We start from the raw sequence: 19,121 nt of genomic DNA, 5'->3' as shown, positions 1-19,121 counted from the left end.
GTCAAAGTATAAATATGCCAGACTTCCTTGTCATTGAGGAGGATATGCAGAAGCTGATATAAAAATCTCACCCACCTGTGTGCCAATTTCTCAGCTGCCAAATAAAATCACCACGATTTCATTTGGCAACCGAGTATTCAAGCATATGTACAAAACAATTACAAGATGTATTTTTTGCTGCCCCGGGCGTAAGAAAATATTCACAGCGACAAAAAGTGCGTACGTATAAAAATAAAGAACATGCTATTCCAGAGGCTAAACACCTGATCAATAGGTCATTATGTTAGTGTTGGGCCATGGCATGATTTTAGTGATTCGGACAGTTCGGACACAAACGGAACTTGTAATATAGAAAATATTGACGTAGTACTACCTTGCTTGTCATCTTTTCTAAAACTGGAGCAATTGTAGTACCGACTGCTGTTTAGTGAATTCCTTCAGTGCTGCCCAAATGCGGTTTTGCAATGATTGTTTTAAGTACGACGTACAACGTCAACTTTATTATTTGTGTTTCAAGTTGAGTTTCTTTTCAACTGTTTACGAGAGAAAGCGTAGTAACAAATGGCATTCCAGGAGGCAACAATCACGGATCATAAGCGCCAAGGCAAACAGAAAGAATCAAACTTGTAAACAAAATTTCTTTCTCGGGATAGTAACGTCCCTATTATCGTGTCATATGCGGTGACACCCCCATCTTAAAAGCTAAGAAATATTATACGTCCCATCTTATTGGAGCTGCTGGGCCCAAGAAGGCGTAAGAGAGGGTTGAAAAAGTAGGACAAACTATTGGGAAGACAGAGACAATATCTTGCCAATGGCCAGTTTAACAAAGCACTGAAACATCGGATTTCAGCCTGATGCAGCAGGACGAATTATTATAAGTGGAACGAGCTAGCAAACTGCAGTTTTGCGCTTTCGTCACCCGCGCAACATAGAAAAACAGACGCACGAACAAGACAAATCCTAAAACGCAATATTCGTGAGATGGCATTGATAAATTGTCGAGAAGCAAAAGAAAATATGCAAGAAGTGTTTCCCAATCGATGCTTTCAAAAGTTTACAACCACTGTCTTTTCTTGTTCAGCGAGTTCCCGCTGAGGATCTGCTCCGTCGTGACTCACTTCGAAGTCGTGTGGTCGAAGGACAATAAGGTCACGCAGGGTATTTAGTGCATCATAGACAAAAACAGACTAAGCAAGTATTTGCTGGTAGTTTTATGTGAAATAATTTCTTGAGAATAGAGTAGAAATGAAGCACTAGTCTACAAAGGAATGAAAAAAAAACTGATGAAGCAACGAAATTACGTACAATAACGGCTAATCGATATCCAGCGCGAAGTAGTCATGACATATCTGTCAATGCGTTCATATCTGCTGTCCATGGCATGTGTTTTAACAGCCACTTGTTTTCCTGCACTTGACACTCGATACTGGTTCCTGGTAATCTTAATTACCTTATTACAGGTCACTATGGCCCGGGCGCCTGCTGCGTGAGAAGAAAGCTCAGCTAAATGGCAATTTATCAATAATTCAATACGTACGGCTGAGCACGCAGGTATGAACGGAGCGGAGATCAGAAATTGTTTGGCTGAAACTGTCCACTGCAAGAATAAACAGAAGGAAGAATCAAAATTGACTAAGGCCCGTATTCGCAAACCAACCTTTTCTTTATCTTTTGCCCTCCTTTCCTTTTCGGCACCTTAACGCGTTTCATAAACAAACTTTATGCCTCAATTCAACCTTTCCTTAACCTTATCGCCGTGATATGGTGGCGTTCGATAAGGTAGCCCAGCAGGTACCTTAAGGCGCCGCTTATGCGGTGCGCTATGGCTGATTAGGCAAGAAGCATTACAATGTCATTAAAGAAAAGGTGACCTACGCGATCGGCGTCCATATTGTCACGATCAATAGCCGACAGGACGATAGAGGACAAAGAAGCGAGCAGCACGAGCTGCAGCTGTGGGCTTTCTGAGAAAGACGACGTTGAGGCGTCTGCTCTTTTTGTTATCGGAATACAGACTTGTCTTTCCTCGTCGCAACGTGGTCCTGTATCTTGTTATTTCCGCGTTGCGACACTGGTGGAGGTGCTGGACTTCTACGTCTGATGCTCGGGACTCCGCCACGACCCGGCACTTCAAGTCCGACACCGGAACCTGTTCCTGCAGTGGACACTCCTGTCCACCGCTACAGTCGCCGACAGCGAGGCCTCAGTCCCGAGGCAATCCCCCTGGAACCTCTCCAGCCAAGGACTCCGTCTGCAGAAATGGCAACTGGCGGCGCTTCACAGGTGACCGTTGAGCAGCCTCGGATTCCCGAGACCTTCCACGGCGAGGTTTATGAAGACGTCGAGGATTGGTTGGACCAGTATGAGCGAGTCGCCAAGGCGAACCATTGGACCATCGAACAGAAGCTCGCGCGCGTCTACTTTGCTCTAGCGGACAGCGCTCGCATGTGGTATGAGAACCGCGAGGCCACATTGTCTTCTTGGGATGCCTTTCGGCAGCAGCTTCACAGCACCTTCGCAAACGACCGCCGCGATTCGGCTCAGCAACTCATGGAGTCTCGTATACAGAAACCGAATGAGAGTGTCGCCATGTTTGCGGAGGACATGACCCGCCTATTTCGACGAGCTAACCCTGAGATGCCTGAAGCCAAGAAACTACGACATATGATGCGAGGCGTCAAAGAACAGCTGTTTGCCGGTCTTCTTCGCAACCCGCCGACAACCGTTGCGGAATTTGTCCAAGAGGCTACAACTATCGAGCGAGCACTACAGCAACGGTGCCGCTATTACGACCGACCAAACAACGCCTCGATAAGCGTCTCTGCTCTGACGGCCGGCAGTGGGGGTCCTCTACGTGAGCTCATTCGCGAGGTTGTTCGTGAAGAAATCCGCAACCTCCTTGTGACTCCGCAAGGACCTGCAATGGCTTCGGTTGCAGAAGTCGTACGACATGAGATCAGGCAAGCATTTTCTTTGCCCGAATCGCTACCAGACCAGCGATCGGTTAACTATGCGTCGGCCGTCCGTCGTCCAACGCCATTGTCGAACAACTCGTCTCCTCTGGCTCATCCTTGAAACGAGCCAGTGATTCCATCACACATTCCACCGCCGCACGAGCCGCTGATTCCAGCGTACATTCCACCGCCGCCGCCGCCGACTCCACAGCTTAATGCGCATACGGAAACGTCGCCGTTCTACCCTCCGCCAACGTCTGCAGCCTGGTCGCAAAGGATGGCCACCAGTCGACCATTTGCTCGTAAGACGGACTTGTGGCGCACCGTCGACCGCCGTCCACTTTGTTTCCATTGCGGAGAATCCGGCCATGTTTACCGCATTTGCCCATACCGTGACCAGAGATCTAAGACTTTTGCGCCGCCCTTTCCACGTCCTCGTTTTGACAACCGCCGCGACAGCAACATGCACCCGCAAGCAGAACCATTCGGTCCGTATCGTCGACCCCGTTCTCCGTCACCTGCGCCGAGCTCTTCGCCGCACCGTTGTAGTTACGCCGACGCTGCCCGGGGCAGATCCCCCAGCCCTCGTCGGGGAAACTAAGAGCAGTGACCTTTGGGGGGAAGGTTGCCGCCCGTCGAGACGCTACAACACCCCAACCGTACGATACGACGATACGACGGACGATGCAACGTCGCCGACCACGAAGGAAATCGTAAGCGCCGACATAGCTATTTACATAGACGGACGCCCCGTGACAGCGCTGGTGGATACTGGTGCGGATTTCTCAATTATAAGCCGGAAGCTCGCCGACTGCCTCAAAAAAGTTAAGACTTCATGGACGGGGCCCAACATCAAAACCGCGGGTGGTCAACTGATGACGCCGACCGGCAAATGTACCGCCAGAATTAACATCGGTAATTCGGCTTTCGTTGCCACGTTCGTCATTTTGTCGGAGTGCTGCAAGGACCTGATCTTAGGAATGGATTTCCTGTCTGAATACGGCGCCGTTATAGACATTCCGGACAGGCCGGTTACATTGTGGATGGCCCCAGATCAAGTTTCGGATATACGCTGTGCAGATCAGCCACGTAAACATCTGCGCGTCTTCGACGATGACGTGACCATCCCTCCGTGGTCCAGCGCTCTCGTGGCTGTAACATGTGACCTACTAGGCAAGTCCGACAACATCGCCGAACAAATCCCAACATTGCTCTTCAGCCATGGCCTATCCATTGCAAGAGGCGTCATAAGCGTAAATTGCGGACACGCGCAAGTTCTAGTAACAAACTTCAGCCCTGAGCGACGACATCTTGCGAGAGGTATGGCAGTCGCGTACGTGGAGGAGCTCACTGAGGTCGCAAGCTGCTTAACTGTGGAGCAAGACGATCACACCGGCCTGCTGCCCGTACCTCTATCCATCGATGTTGGCCCAAGTTTGCTGCCTACGCAGAAGGAAAGCCTCCTGAACCTTATTAATCAGTTTCAGGATTGTTTCTCTTCGACGTCGAGAGTTCGTCAAACGCCTTTGACGAAACATCGCATCATTACGGGTGAAACGGCCAGACCCATACGGCAAAACCCGTACCGAGTAGTTCCGCGGGAACGTGAAGCCATAGAAAGTCAGGTGCGCCAGATGCTTCAGGATGATGTAATTCAGCCGTCGAAGAGTCCTTGGGCATCGCCGGTAGTATTGGTGAAGAAAAAAGACGGCACCTTCCGTTTCTGCGTGGACTACCGCAAGCTCAGTCAGGTTACTAAAAAAGACGTTTACCCGCTACCTCGTAAGACGATTCCCTCGATCGACTACGGCATGCACGTTATTTCTCGTCGATGGATTTGAGGAGCGGATATTGGCAGATAGAAGTCGACGAAAGAGACAGAGAAAAAACAGCATTCGTGACACCCGATGGCCTTTATGAATTTAAGGTACTTTCTTTCGGCTTGTGCTCCTCGCCGGCAACATTTCAGCGGCTCATGGACACCGTACTATCAGGCCTCAAGTGGCAAACGTGCCTGGTATATTTGGACAATGTGATTGTATTTTCTGCCACATTTGACGAGCATTTGAAGCGACTACACGCGGTATTCCAAGCGATACAATCTGCTGGACTAACGCTTAAACCAGAAAAATGTCACTTTGGCTTCGAAGAGCTTCTGTGTCTGGGGCATCTTGTCAGCAGTGAAGGTGTGCGGCCTGACTCCTACAAAATAGCTGCCGTTACAAGTTTTCCCGCACCATCTGACAAAAAGGCAGTCAGACGATTTTTAGGACTGTGCGCCTATTACCGACGCTTCATTCCGAACTTTTCACGCATTGCCTCGCCGCTGACACGTCTCACCAGAGAAGACGTCACATTCGTGTGGGGTGAAGAGCAGCAGGAAGCGTTCAACGAGCTGCGGCAACGCCTCCAAAAGCCGCCAGTCCTGGGACACTTTGACAATGACGCTCCAACAGCGGTCCACACCGACGCCAGCAATGTCGGCTTAGGAGCCGTACTCGTGCAGTGGCAAGATTGCGCCGAACGAGTAATTGCTTATGCGAGCAGGACCCTCTCCCGCACGGAAGAGAATTATTCCACCACTGAAAAAGAGTGTCTTGCGGTGGTGTGGGCTGTTATAAAATTTCGCCCATACTTGTACGGCCGCCCGTTCAAAGTTGTCAGCGACCATCATTCTCTTTGTTGGTTGACGAACCTAAAAGACCCATCAGGACGATTGGCGCACTGGAGCCTTAAGCTTCAAGAATTCGATGTGGCTATTGTGTATAAATCAGGGAAGCGACATACGGATGCCGATTACCTTTCTCGCGCGCCACTTGAACATGCAAATTCTGAAGATGATGACGACGCGGCCTTTGTCGGGGTTGTCAACACGACTACAATCGCACAGCAGCAACGTGACGACCCGGAACTGCAATCCATTATTGGTTTCTTGGAGGGACGCACATCCGCTGTGCCAAAGCTCTTCGCTAGAGGAGTAGCATCATTTTGCTGAGAAACGACGTCCTATATAGGGTGAACTTTTCGCCGAACGGAAATACCTACTTACTCGTCGTTCCAACACCACTGAGGAGAGAAGTACTACAGGCGTGCCATGATGAAGCAACATCCGGTCATCTGGGTTACACACAAACGCTATGCCGAGTGAGACAAAGTACTACTGGCCCAAGACTAACGGCAACCGTTCAACAGTACGTTCGGATTTGCCTTGAATGCCAGCGTAGGAAAGTCCCAGCAGTCAAACCAGCAGGGCTCCTCCATCCGATTGATGTACCGGATGTACCATTCACTCAAGTCGGAATGGATCTCTTAGGCCCATTTCCAACTTCGGCTGCAGGGCGCAGATGGATAATTGTAGCCACGGACTACCTCACTCGCTACGCCGAACCAAGGCTCTGGAGAGGGGCACGGCAAGTGAAGCAGCCCGGTTTTTTATAGAGAATGTAGTGCTGAGGCATGGCGCTCCATCTGTAGTAATAACTGACAGGGGAACAGCATTCACAGCCGAGCTGTTACACACAGTGCTGAAGCTTAGCGGCACATCTCACCGGCGTACAACGGCATACCATCCACAAACGAATGGCCTGACGGAGCGGCTAAACAAGACACTTGCCGATATGCTCTGCATGTACGTTGATGTGGAGCATAAGAACTGGGATGAGATCTTGCCTTATGTCACTTTCGCATATAATACGGCCCAGCAAGAGACAACACGCATGACACCGTTCCGTCTTCTCCATGGCCGTGAAGTCACAACCATGCTCGACGCTATGCTGCCGCATGAAAACGACGGCTTCGGACGAGATGCAGACTACATAACTCAGCTTGCTGAAGAAGCCCGACAACTTGCGCGCACGCGTATTCGTCGCCAGCAGGACTATGACACAAGGCGCTACAATCTACGTCACCGACCAGTCTACTACGAGCCGGGAGAGAGAGTTTGGGTCTGGACCCCAGTTCGCCGTCGTGGCCTCTCAGAGAAGCTATTACTGCGGTACTTTGGGCCGTATAAAGTCCTCCGACGTCTCACTGATGTTAACTATGAGGTTGTGCCCGACAGCCCACATTGCTCAAGGCGTCAAAAGCATTCACCAGAGGTTGTTCACGTGGTTCGGATGAAGCCTTATTTGTGCGAATGAACTCATGGGCTGCCAGTGAGTACAAACCCTGCTGCCGTGACGATGAAGCATGGGGACGATGCTTCCTTGGAAGGGAGGCTGTCACGATCAATAGCCGACAGGACGATAGAGGACAAAGAAGCAAGCAGCACGAGCTGCAGCTGTGGGCATTCTGAGGAAGACGACGCTGAGGCGTCTGCTCTTTTTGTTATCGGAATACAGACTTGTCTTTCCTCGTCGCAACGTGGTCCTGTATCTTGTTATTTCCGCGTTGCGACAATATGTACAAATAACGCTGCGAGTGTTAGGCAACCATCAAAATTTCATAAAAGAGTTCAGCGACGATGTGTCGCTGAGCAGATTCCGCTTCTCGAAGCGAGCACTTCATGTCCCCGAGCTTGCCGCTGGAAACGGCCCCCAGTATTCCCGTGCCACCGCTCCTTCAGCTGCTGGTGGCGCTCTCTTTCTACGACGCAAGTACTTTTCAAGTTGTGAATGGCGATTTCCACACTGCCCCGCATTATTAAACGTGTGAAAACAATCAGCCAGGCTACGTTGCGGAAGCCGACGTGTTTCAGTGCAGGATGGGATATTTTTTACCCATTTGTGCACTCACGTAGCCGCTGCTCGGTGTGCAGCCGCACGTGCCTCTTGCTGCTTTGAGCTGCTCCCACTTTCTCGCGTTGTCCTTCACTCAAACTGCGTGCTGTCACAATTTTTCGCTATCACAATGCGACGCTTTCAAGTCGATGAGCAGCGCTGGATCTTCAGTGAAATTCAATTTTCGCCTTTCTGTCGCACTCAATAACAACAAACTTGTGTATGTATGACCCACGCATGCAGCCACACACGCGCAAACGCAGGCAGAAGGCCAAAAACCGCTCCCAACTTCACGCGCCCGTCACGCGACGTTTCCAGCAAGTTTTCGTCAAATTACACAGCGCTTGCCGAGCACTGCGGCAAGTATCCCCTCATGAACACTGTCATCGAGCTGGTCGATCGAAATTCCGACGACAGCTGCAGACGGCGGGAAAATTCCACGTAGCGCAACTAAAGCTGTGCTGTTGTGCTTTAGCATCTTTACAGGAATCGCTAAAATATTCACAAGCCCCCGTTACTTCTTTCTCCTGAAAAGACCGACCTCCACCAATGATGCGCTCGGATTCATTGTATTTGTATTACTCGCTGTTTAAACAGGCTACCTCCATCGTAATATGTCAGCGTTCAGTTGAGGTCCATAACGAAATGCGGCATAAGACATTGAAAAGCTGTCTTGGAATCAGGGAAGATATACAACACATGTAAAGGTTATTCGACTAGAAAATCTAGTGCAGCACGGACGGCGGCAAGTTCTGCAGCCATCGATGATGTAATGCGCCACGTCTTGAACTTTATGGTGACGGACTTTGATGGAATAACCACTGCCCCTGCTGAGCTTGCAGGAGGAACAGTACCATCCGTGTGAGTGTGAAGGCATGCAGTGTGTTTCTCAAGCAGGAACAGTTATGTGGTCTCTTGTAGCGCTAAATGTGGCAAGTTGCCACATTTAGAAATAGTTGCCACTGGCAACTATATCTTTTTTTGGATTCTGGGAATGGATAGGAGGGTTTTGAATGGAGAGTAGGCACCACTGCTTATATAATACTTCTTCTCCGCCATGCAAATGAGATACACAGCATAGCGTATCATTGGATACCGGGTCATTGGCGTATATATGGTAACCACCATGCAGATGAGGCTACCCGATGTTCCCATGATGGTGTCCACTCTACAGCTATACCGTTCTCCAGAACCGACGCAGCTGCGAGGCTTCGTTCGTTGGCAAGTAAACTCACACTTACCTAGTGTAACTCGGCAGAATTCTCCAACGCTCTTCTACACAGCTTGGATCCTAATCGCCAGTTCCGCCTTTGATCAAGAATATCTCGAGCTGAGGAGACGTTTCTGCGCTGCCTGTGGCTTGGTGTGGCGTTCACGAATGCATGTTTCTTACAGATTGGAACGGTCAACAACTACACATGAAATAACTGGACCTGCGAAGAAACAATCGCCCATCCTTTGTGTAAGTTTCCCCGTTTCAGTGCTCCAAGATAAGAACCTTCCGATACGTTATATAGACTTGATAACCGTCTTTTGTCGGAACAAAGGGTCGTGGGACACTGGCCGAGTCGGTCCTCAGCACAGAAGCCTTGGAACAGTTACTGCGTTTGTTGCCGACAACTGGCCTTAGAGAAACATTTTAAGCAGCGCCGTAATCTCCTATCCTGTTTTCCATGTTCTTTATCTTCTTTGCTTTTTTGTAACATCGCTTTTCTATCATCATTTATCTCACTTACCCCTTCTCCCAGCACAGAGTAGCCAGTCGGTCTAAGAACTGGCTAACCTCCCTGTCTTTCCGCATGTTTCTTCCTTCCTTCCTTCAGTTCAGGCAAAACAAGCCTGATTCAATTGAGTACTCTTTATCGAAAGGAAATTACTGTGTAATTCAGTGCTATAGTAGCCGGACTTTGCTTGGAGCACTTAGTTGAATATTTTTTTTTATTTTTTTTATTGTACAGTAGGTCTAGAGTTCCTACATTACGTAATTTTTTTCAACTCGCAAACAATAGTTCACGTCTGCGAAATATCCGCACTCGCACAGACAGTGGCTCAGTGCGTTCCTTTCCTTGCAGTGGCCTTTGGCTAATAATTGCGATCGCGCAAAACGCTCGACTGCGTCGCCGCTCTTCCATGTATACCTGCACTGAGTAAATTTGCACATTCCGCATAGACCTTATGGCGCCTTGCAAGTGAGTATATCCGCATTTAGCCTCGTGAATAGAGACTACAGCGAGCGCCATGCATCACACGTGCTTCGTACGCCTCTAGCAGGCCCAGATGTACTAGCGTTAGCTGAAAATAGATCTCAGGCACGCATTTGCTGAGGCGCATCGAAGAACCGGGACGACCAGCGCAGGCGTTCATGGCAATCGCGTACATTCAGGCGAGCTTCCACAAAGTACGCTGGTAGACTTGCGCTGTTGGCCGCTTCTTGGAGAATATGAGGCGATTGTTTCTAGAGGCACACACGCTCGAAGAATCCGACAATTATGATGGAAAAACGCGAGGACGGAAATAGCCTATGCTGTAGCGCAGCTTCAACACTATTCACCTCGCTCTCCGAAGGGACTCGCACGTCATGAGGAACAGTGTTCACGTTCCGGCAATATAGCCTGGTGTTCGGCTTCTATATTTGCAGCGTATTACTACGCGAAACCGCTAATTGAGTGAAGACTAGCAGAAAATCATGCGACTTGAGGAGTTCCAATTCCTACCTATACGTATTCTTGTCAAACTTTCTTAAGAGTCAAACTCCCAAATCATACCTTTCCATTCCACCAACGGAAGAGTGATTTTCTTCCACAATTAGCGTGTTTCTATACTTTGACTGGCTTTACTGTGCGCTAAATTCATTTGGTTGGGTCTAACATAAAAAAACGAGCACTCGGAAAAATTCTCGTTCTTTCCTTCGAGACATTATTGTCTTACTGGTGACCAAAAAACGGCACTTATATTTATGGAAAGCAACAGACTGCGTAAAAAAAGAACGAGTTTGTGATATAAAAATTCAATAATAATTTCTATGCACTGAGCATTTTTGCATAGTGTCAATGAGCAAATATCATAGCGGAAATTCCGGGCCGGTGCTGTGCTCGTCTGGCAGCCCAACAATATAAACTACCAGCGTAAGCAGTTTTTCATTTTACTGCTTTCTTTTGATAGTTACATGTCTGGTTATTTTGCTCTCAGAGCCGCGATTATCATGTCAAGCAGTGCTCTAGTTCCCGACGATCTTTTCTTAGCACTGCGGCAGCCGCCGCCTGTGATGTGGAAATGAATCACTTGGGGAACCATGCCAATTTTTGCGCGGTTGCAGTAGACCGGAAACAGAAGCCCTCCATTTGCCTTTCTACCCTTAGTCTCGGTACGTGAACATGAATCTCGCGGCGCCTTCTGGAGGACCCCAGCGATCGCAATCTGTATTGGTTAGGGCCACCCTGCCACTTTTGCTTACCCACTTTCTTTTTTAATCCTTCTTTTAGATGCGAACTATCTTAAGGTCGAGCTCAATCCGGCGCTGGTGGTGGTGGTGGTGTGCGGCGTGACCACCCTTACTGCGCATGCGCATACCCTCTCCACTTTCCCTCCCCTTCCCCTCCCCACTTTCCCTCTCCACTTTCCCTCTCCACTTTCCCTCTCCCCTCCCCCCTCTCCCATACCCCTCTCCCCTCCCCCTTTCCACTCTTCCTCTGAAACGCGGGCTAGACATGCGAAATTCTCTCCTGCGCAACGCCGCGATGAGCTCGAGCGCATGCGCGTCCCCTCCCCTTCTCTCTCCTCTCCTACGCTGCCCCCCTCTCGCCGCCTGTCGACCGCGTTCCCCGCTCGCCCTGTGAGAATTAACGGCCAGGCTAGATGGAAGATACGACGCGCGTAGCGTCCCTCTTCGCGTTCCACGACGCGAGGTCGGTAGCATGCCCAACGAACGCCAACGGAACGCGATCGTGCAAGTGCTCCGGCTTCGCATCGCCTCATGGTCCCTTTAGGCGGGAGATGGTGTAATTTTTTCTCCTGCTTTGTGGCAGTGGGAGCAAAGGCTACAACATGGTTCGCCAGTCATCTGAGTGATTTCGGCCTCCCTATGTAAGGGACGCTTCTCAGTGTCAGTTATAGCCAAAGCTTAGAGGCGTCAATGTACAAACGTGAAAGAGGAGACCCGCGTCGGCGCGTTTGTCCGGACAGATGGCTGTCCTTAGATGGCTGTCCTTAGTGAGTGCTGTGTTATGAGAGAATGCTTTTTCTAGTGCTTAGCAGGCAAAGATGTTGCGAGGGTATCCTGTAATTCCAATTGCCAGCGTTCGAATTGACCGCCGACGTAAAGCCGTATGATGGGGAGGGTAGCTGTCACCTATTAAACGCATAACCAAGTAATTAAGTGTTGTAGTCTTAAACCGCGTACGGTGTCAAAGCCTATGGATTTGGCAAGTTACACCCAAAATAATGCTAAATGACACTGCGGTTAGTTGTTTTTTGGCAATGACGAATGATATGGTACTGAGTTGAGACTACAATGGAGGGTATTACGCTCTCAAGAATGTCTTAACACATTGACTGTTACCTTGTACCAGACAATAATAGCCATTTCTCTGGCCGCTACTTCCGTTCCGTAAAAGAGATATCCTGTAATTCCTGGAAACGAATGGCGTGGGTATTTTCAGTTGTGATATTCACTCGTCTGAAATGTTTCATGTTATTTTCATTCTATTTTCCTCAATATTCGTTCTTTCTCTTCAGCTCTGCGTCCTGCATGCAGCATTCAAGAAGTTGATTGGATTATCCGGCGTGTGTATATATTTAGATTCCACATTACTAATTTAAAGCAAGAGACCCATAGAACTTGTCATTCTGGAGTGGTTAAAATTACAACTCTTTAATTCGGGAAATAATTGTTTCCACTGGTACTCACATTGTCGCAACGTAGAAAAATTACGGAATCGGACCACGGTGCCGCAAAGAATGGCAGGCTCTATATTGATAGTCTCCAATGGCAGACGCGCTAACTTCGTCTTTGTCACCGAAAACAGTGGTGCTGCTGATGTTCATCACTTCGTTGTCCTGTGTTATCCTGCTAGTTTCCTAGTCGTGAAAATATATATTAATTATAAGAACATGAGAACTGAATAAACAATATTCATTTATTCTTTTGTATGTAAGTGAAGTTGTCTTGATTTGACACCAGATAAGAGATCTGACTTGAGTTTGAGACTGTCTGGGCCGCGCTGTGACGCATTCAAGCATTAGTGACTATGCAGACTGGCGTTGTGGACACAGTGTAAAAATGTTTGCAGCGAATTGCACTTGCAAAGCGTTCATTGCATTCCATACCTGCACTGCATGCATGTCCCGTTTTGTAAGAATCTAGCGTCATTTGCTCGGCGCATAATGGTGCTTTTTAGGTTTACTCAAAGGACGCTACAGCCTGCATGACGCCATTGCACATTATTTTCGCAGTGCAGTTACTTGATCGATCGCAGAGCTGTCGTCACCTGCCGCAAGAGTCTAATCTAGTCAATGTATCTCCAGATCATCAAAGTTGTCATGAAAGTTTTCCTTTCATTTATAGAAATATTAGGGAGGAGCGTTTGCTGGACCTCTTGTAGCACATTACATATATCGCTTTTAATTTACCACTTACGAGATTCTGCGACGGCTGTAGATACATTCTAGCTTGTACAATCGGGATCCTAATATACGGCCATAATTTCAAAATTGATCGAGGTGAGCAAGTGGATAATGAGAAGCTGGAGGAGCGTCCATGAAAAGGTACAGCATAGATTATTGCCGACATCATCTTTCGTTTCCAAGGAAACCATTCTGGTGAAGTTCTGTTTCTAGTAAGGCTGCACACGCAATCTCTTATTCCGCAGTAATATCAGCCCACGGTCTCTGGCGCATTCTCTGCCCACTTTTGGCGTCCATGCTGCTTTTCTAGTGGCTATTGAAATAATACTGCGCACGCTTTGTATGAAATATACCGTTTCTATATCGTTTCTTATTAAACGTTTTTCCGGTTTCTTTAGACACGCACGTAAGCTTCCGTTCTAGCGCCGCAACTGTAATACAGCGCAACATTCGAGCGCGGTGCTGAGGCGCTCAATTGTCTGCGCTTTTTGGGTATTCCACTATATATACTGTCATTCCTTAGCTAGGCACTCGATATCGATACTTTGTATACCCTCCAGGGGCTATATTTTATTCCATGCGAGTAAAACGTATTTCTCCACCGCACATTTGGCTAACCCGCTTTTGAATCCATTTCTGTCCGGCCACAATAAATGATTTTAAGTAAGCGCATGGGCTTCAAAGTCAATTTATCTTGCGTGCCCCTGCAAGATTTTGTAAATGTAAAAGAATAAAACCACGTGGCGCGCGCGTTTCCAGTCAGTTATTCATTACTCCAGTTGGAATTTCTCTTATCATCCATCTTTATCTCCGTTGCTGCCCTTCACTTCGTGTGCAACGTCGCTCCACACACTCCCATCCATTATCGCCAAATACTGTACACATGCTTACGCGAGCTCACATTTTTTTCTTTTTGGATGGCTCCTCTATAACAGCAAGAGATCGATGAAATGTGAAAACTTATCATGGTATTCGTATCTGCACAACACATATATGCTTCTTTTTTCTAGCCTCAAGGTTGCTCACAAGCACGTAATCATGAGAATGATCTCGCAGAGAATATGCGATGCGTAGAAACTGTAAGTTCATACACCTAATACAGAAATCAAACATTCCTACAACACGGGGTGTCGCTGGAGCTCCAGGCGGCACCCCATGTTCTAAGGATTTTGTAGCATTAGCTACACTGGCCGAGCCGGAGCGGTTTCGAGTATACGTGCAAGAGCCGTGCTGCACATGCGCAAGGAGCAGTGAAGTCGCACGGCGCACAGCTGGCGCACCGCAGCCGCCGCCGCCGCACGCGCCTCACCGATCTGCACTAAAGCCCCTTGATCTCGGGAAAGTACCGCCATTCAGTGTACTCGCCGCCGCGCGCGCGTCCTCCTCTCTCCCTCCTCGCCCCTTACGCGTCCCCCCGTTCTCCGCCGCTTTTCCGCGCCGACGATTGGTCTCCTTCGCCGTTGCCCTTGGAGACGCGCGGATCTTGCGTTTTGCTGGTATTTTTCTTTTTCGCTCGCGCCATTTTACGCCGGGGCTCCAAGGTCAATCTAAATAGGTCGCGAAAGTCGGAACGAAAAGTGGTCGGAAACCTATTGCGACAAACATCAACACCCGCGTGACGATTAAAGCGCTACTAGGTGAGGGGGGGACAAATAATGAAAACCAAAAATTAATTAAACGTTTATTTTCATTAGTTTTAATTTTATTTGTCACGAATGAAATTAGTAGATTACTTTAATCAAACTTTAGTCTTGGGTATGTGGTTGAGTGGCCAATTTTTTTCGTTTATTTTCAGAAACAGCGGGCACATGCAGGCAGTCTGGTAACATGGGCCAACAGTTTTGCGCATTTTGAGATGCAAATGGCGTCGCTCGTTTTTGCGCAGGAGGTTTGTTGCCTGTCGTCCGTAGATATTTCCTCGCATAAGCGTTGTTTTCTAGTCGTGGTACTTGGCAGAAGGTAATATAGCCCATCGCAGCCATCGGGAACCGTTTCAGTGAATGTGTTTTGCCAGCGCACGGCCGGCGTGCTGTCGCCCTTCGGGACGATGAGTCCGCCACGCTACGCGAAGAAATGCTGCGCTGTCTACGGATGCAAGAGCAACACGTGTGCAAGGTTTGTGTGTGGTGATGATGGATTGTGTGGCCGTGACGGGGCGAAGAGGGGAACGACAGTTCTGCTCTGCGGTACGCCTTGGAGGGGAAGACGACGAAAGGAAGCGCGAGCGGGGCGTGCGGCTCGAGGAGTTGGAGCGCGACACGGTTGCAACGGCAGCCGCTGGTCGGCGGTTCGGGTCGCGACATCGCTTAACCAGGCGTCCGGCAGCCATGTGGACCTGGTGAGCCTGATTCCCGCTCTGTGCCCGGTGCTGACACAGAGACCGGCAGCCTAGTCTGTTCCTGGCCTGAGGTCCTGGGGCCCGAGTGGTGTCACGAGGTGGCCGCGGCTCATGTTGGCGACGGGCAGCTAACCTGCGCTGCAGTGGCCTGGTGATCTACCGGCCTGCAGTGCCATCATCACCACCACTACCACCTCACCACGGTCAAGGCAGCGTGACTGTTGACTGCCCAAGGAGTACCGGTGATGACCGACCTCGCCGCAGCGGCAACAGTTCATAACGGCGAGTAGGACAGTTTGTGTGCGAGGCGCGTAGGACGTTTAGGATGTAAATAAGGAATGCTGTAGTGTGTTGTGTGTGAATCGTCAGAGTTATCGGTTGTGTTAAAGTCTGTGTTGTGTGTACAGAATCACCTGACTGCCGGTTGAATTATTTCGGATCCTGGGCCCACATTACACCATCACAGTGTGCACGTTGAATTGTTATGCTACTTCTGATTTCTGTGTTATATATTTTGGGGTAATATCCTGTTCAACTGCAATATTTCGCCAATAAAATACACCTTATTTATCAAATCTGTCTTTTTCGTCTTCCCGTTATCTTGCAGGCTTCCATTATGGAGCCGTCGTAGTGATAAGAAAAAGAACATTCAGCTATAAAAAAAAGAAGCGGCGCCCTGTCAAAAAATTTCATAATTTCGCGCCCATCGCGTTAAAACGTGACGTCATTTCCGCTTCTGGTTGTGACGTCATCTTTTTCTTTTTTTTTAATTCTGTTTGTCCCCTCCTCACATAGATGGCGACTGTTGCAACAACTAGCCACCGGCTTGACACGTGGGCTTCTACGGAAGTTACGCTACCAGTTTACATATACCTTGGGGGCTCCGCGTAGCAAACGCTGCGCGCGCTTTGTTTTCTGTGCTTTGCGTGGGCGCTATGCCGTTGTGTTGCACCTATAACTGCCACAATGAGAATGCAAACGGTTATGCACTTTTTACGATTCCCCATGGTAAGCGTGATGGCTGGCGCAAGAAGCAGTGGCTGCAAAACATCGGCCAAAGAAACTTTGTTCCGACAAAGAACAGCGTTCTTTGCGAGGTAAGGCGCCTGTCCTATTGCTCGTATCAAAGCATCGCCGAATGCTACATTTTAAATATCGTTCCGGCCTGCTCATCAACGTCTTTTTTTCGTAGGCTATTTGCGCGTTGCGTAAAAATGGGGTTGTCCTCAATATGCTGAATATTCAGCTGAGTCCATCACCTCTCGCGGCGGTAACTCTCATTCAGTCTAAAGTGCACAGCTATAGGATCTGCTTTCCGCTGCGAACGATTACGCGCGATGATACAGCTTCTCGATCGCGCTTGTCGTGATTGTTAGATTCCGTTTATTGTGAATGTTTGGTGGAAAAAAAACAAACGAATGGATGAATAGAGATGACGCTTACTGGCGCTCGTTCCCAAATGAGGGTTTTTTTTTTTTTTGGGGGGGGGGGGGAATTCACGCATAAAAATTGTGACAGAAATGCGATCAGTCGCAAGAACAAAAGAAACACACAAGCACAACGCACAACAAATAACACTCTGATAGCGCAAGTAAGCCGTTATCTAGCAGGCCGCGACCGAAATGGCTCGTCTTAGTCATGCCTGCATTATCATGTCTTCCATTCACCAACGAAAAACTAGATTACCTCTTATATCGGTCTCACACGGGTAGTTTTGATCGCTATCAGAATCAGTCCGCGGCCGGGTCGGATTTCTTGATCGCGATCAACAATCATCGCTGCTATTCGGTCCAAACTAATCCGGATCGAGTTTAGCGCAAACGTCAGTCAAATTGCAATCTGGGAGCCAGATATCGATGAGCAGATCGCGTTAATCTTGATCCCGATCGGGCCTGATCGCGATTATAAGTGATATAGTAGCAGCACCTGATCTGGAACGGCTCTGATCGCGATCAAAAGGGCCCCTGTTACACCGGTATTGCTTTGTTGTCTTCTACATGACGACTCACTTTAGTGATCAGTTTTTTTTTCCGTGCCGTGTTTCTGCTTTCCTATTTTCCTTGCTCAGATTTGCATTTATGACTCTACTAATATGCGTGTTTTCCCAAATAAACCTCAGGTACAATTCAGCGCTTATCCGTGTGGCCTCTACTCGCCCGTTCGTTTCTTTTTCCGCGCTGTAACGTTCTTGCAGGATACGTTGTTTGTTTTACTGAAAATTCGAACAGCGGCTTGTAAAGGCGTTATTCTTCCAGCTTACTTTGATATGCGCTTCAGCCACACATATGCAACGAATGCAGGCCCTGAAAAATCAAATGAATGAAAGAATGAAATGAGAGAATGTAGGCCCACGGTACTGTACATGAGCAGCGCCAGCTAGCTAACATTGTTTTTTTTTTTTTCAGTTCGTCAGTTTGCTTCTTAATTTGGATGCCACGCACGCATAACTGGGAGACGATCATAATTTGGTTTTCTCGCGGAGACGACGTGCAGGGGGTGTTCTACCGATCACGCTCGCTTGCTGTCGATATCTGCTTCGTGGCAGAGGCCGGAAATTCTCGCTCTGATAGCAAATGTTTTAAAATTACCCTTCTTCTGTTTTTCGGAGAGCTTCTTTCTGTTCATGTAACACGAGCTAAAATCATCGCATCGATGTGTTTTGACATTCGTGCGGAATGTCTCCGCTCACAGGTAAACCGAGTGCTAGTTTCTTTGACAGGAACGCCAAAATACTATTCTGAAAATCTTTCTCCGACGCTTCTGTTATTGCGGTAGATGAGTTGCTGTTGGCGCCGCTTGATCGTACTGACACTGCGCAAGCGTCTTCTTCAGTTTGGAGACCACCGCGCAAGTCTACTTTCACGTCAGATAACACATGGATGGACAATGTATTATCCACGATGTCATTTCAAGATGCGACGCTGTAAGTGCCTCAGTTGCACATGCGCGCACAGGAAAGAGACAAAAATCCAGACACAGGCGGACATCACGCAAGCTAAATTATTTCAGATGTAAGTGTAAAGCATGTTATCATGTGGCAGAAAAAGACGTCTGCATGATGGAACGCTGCATAAAGCTCTTTTTAAATTAGCATGCCCAATTTACATGGCTTTCGAAAGAAACTAATATTTTATTGAACGTTCATTTGAGTGTTCTCGATCTTGTTATCACCATTTTTCAAAGTTTTCTACAGCACCGGGGCGGGAAAGTGGCCCGACATCACGCGCCTCCGTTGATTTCTACGGCGCGCCCGCGTGAGCGCCGGCGAAAAATGGTGCCGTGCGCAGCGCGCGCCGGCGGCGTGCGAGGAGAATCGAGGAGGAAACTCGCGCGCGGAGGAGAGTGTCGTTACTTTCCTAGATCAAGGGGCTTTAATCTGCACAAACCAAAGGAGTGACGTCATAGCCGTAGGCCGGGCACGAGACGCTGCCATAGAGACGGCAGCGTGTTACTACACTAACCACCGAGCCGTCTTTGAGACAATAG

Source organism: Rhipicephalus sanguineus, chromosome 3 (genome assembly GCF_013339695.2).
Source record: "Rhipicephalus sanguineus isolate Rsan-2018 chromosome 3, BIME_Rsan_1.4, whole genome shotgun sequence".
In the NCBI taxonomy this organism is placed as follows: Eukaryota; Metazoa; Arthropoda; class Arachnida; order Ixodida; family Ixodidae; genus Rhipicephalus; species Rhipicephalus sanguineus.
Note: the sequence above shows the minus strand (reverse complement) of the source record.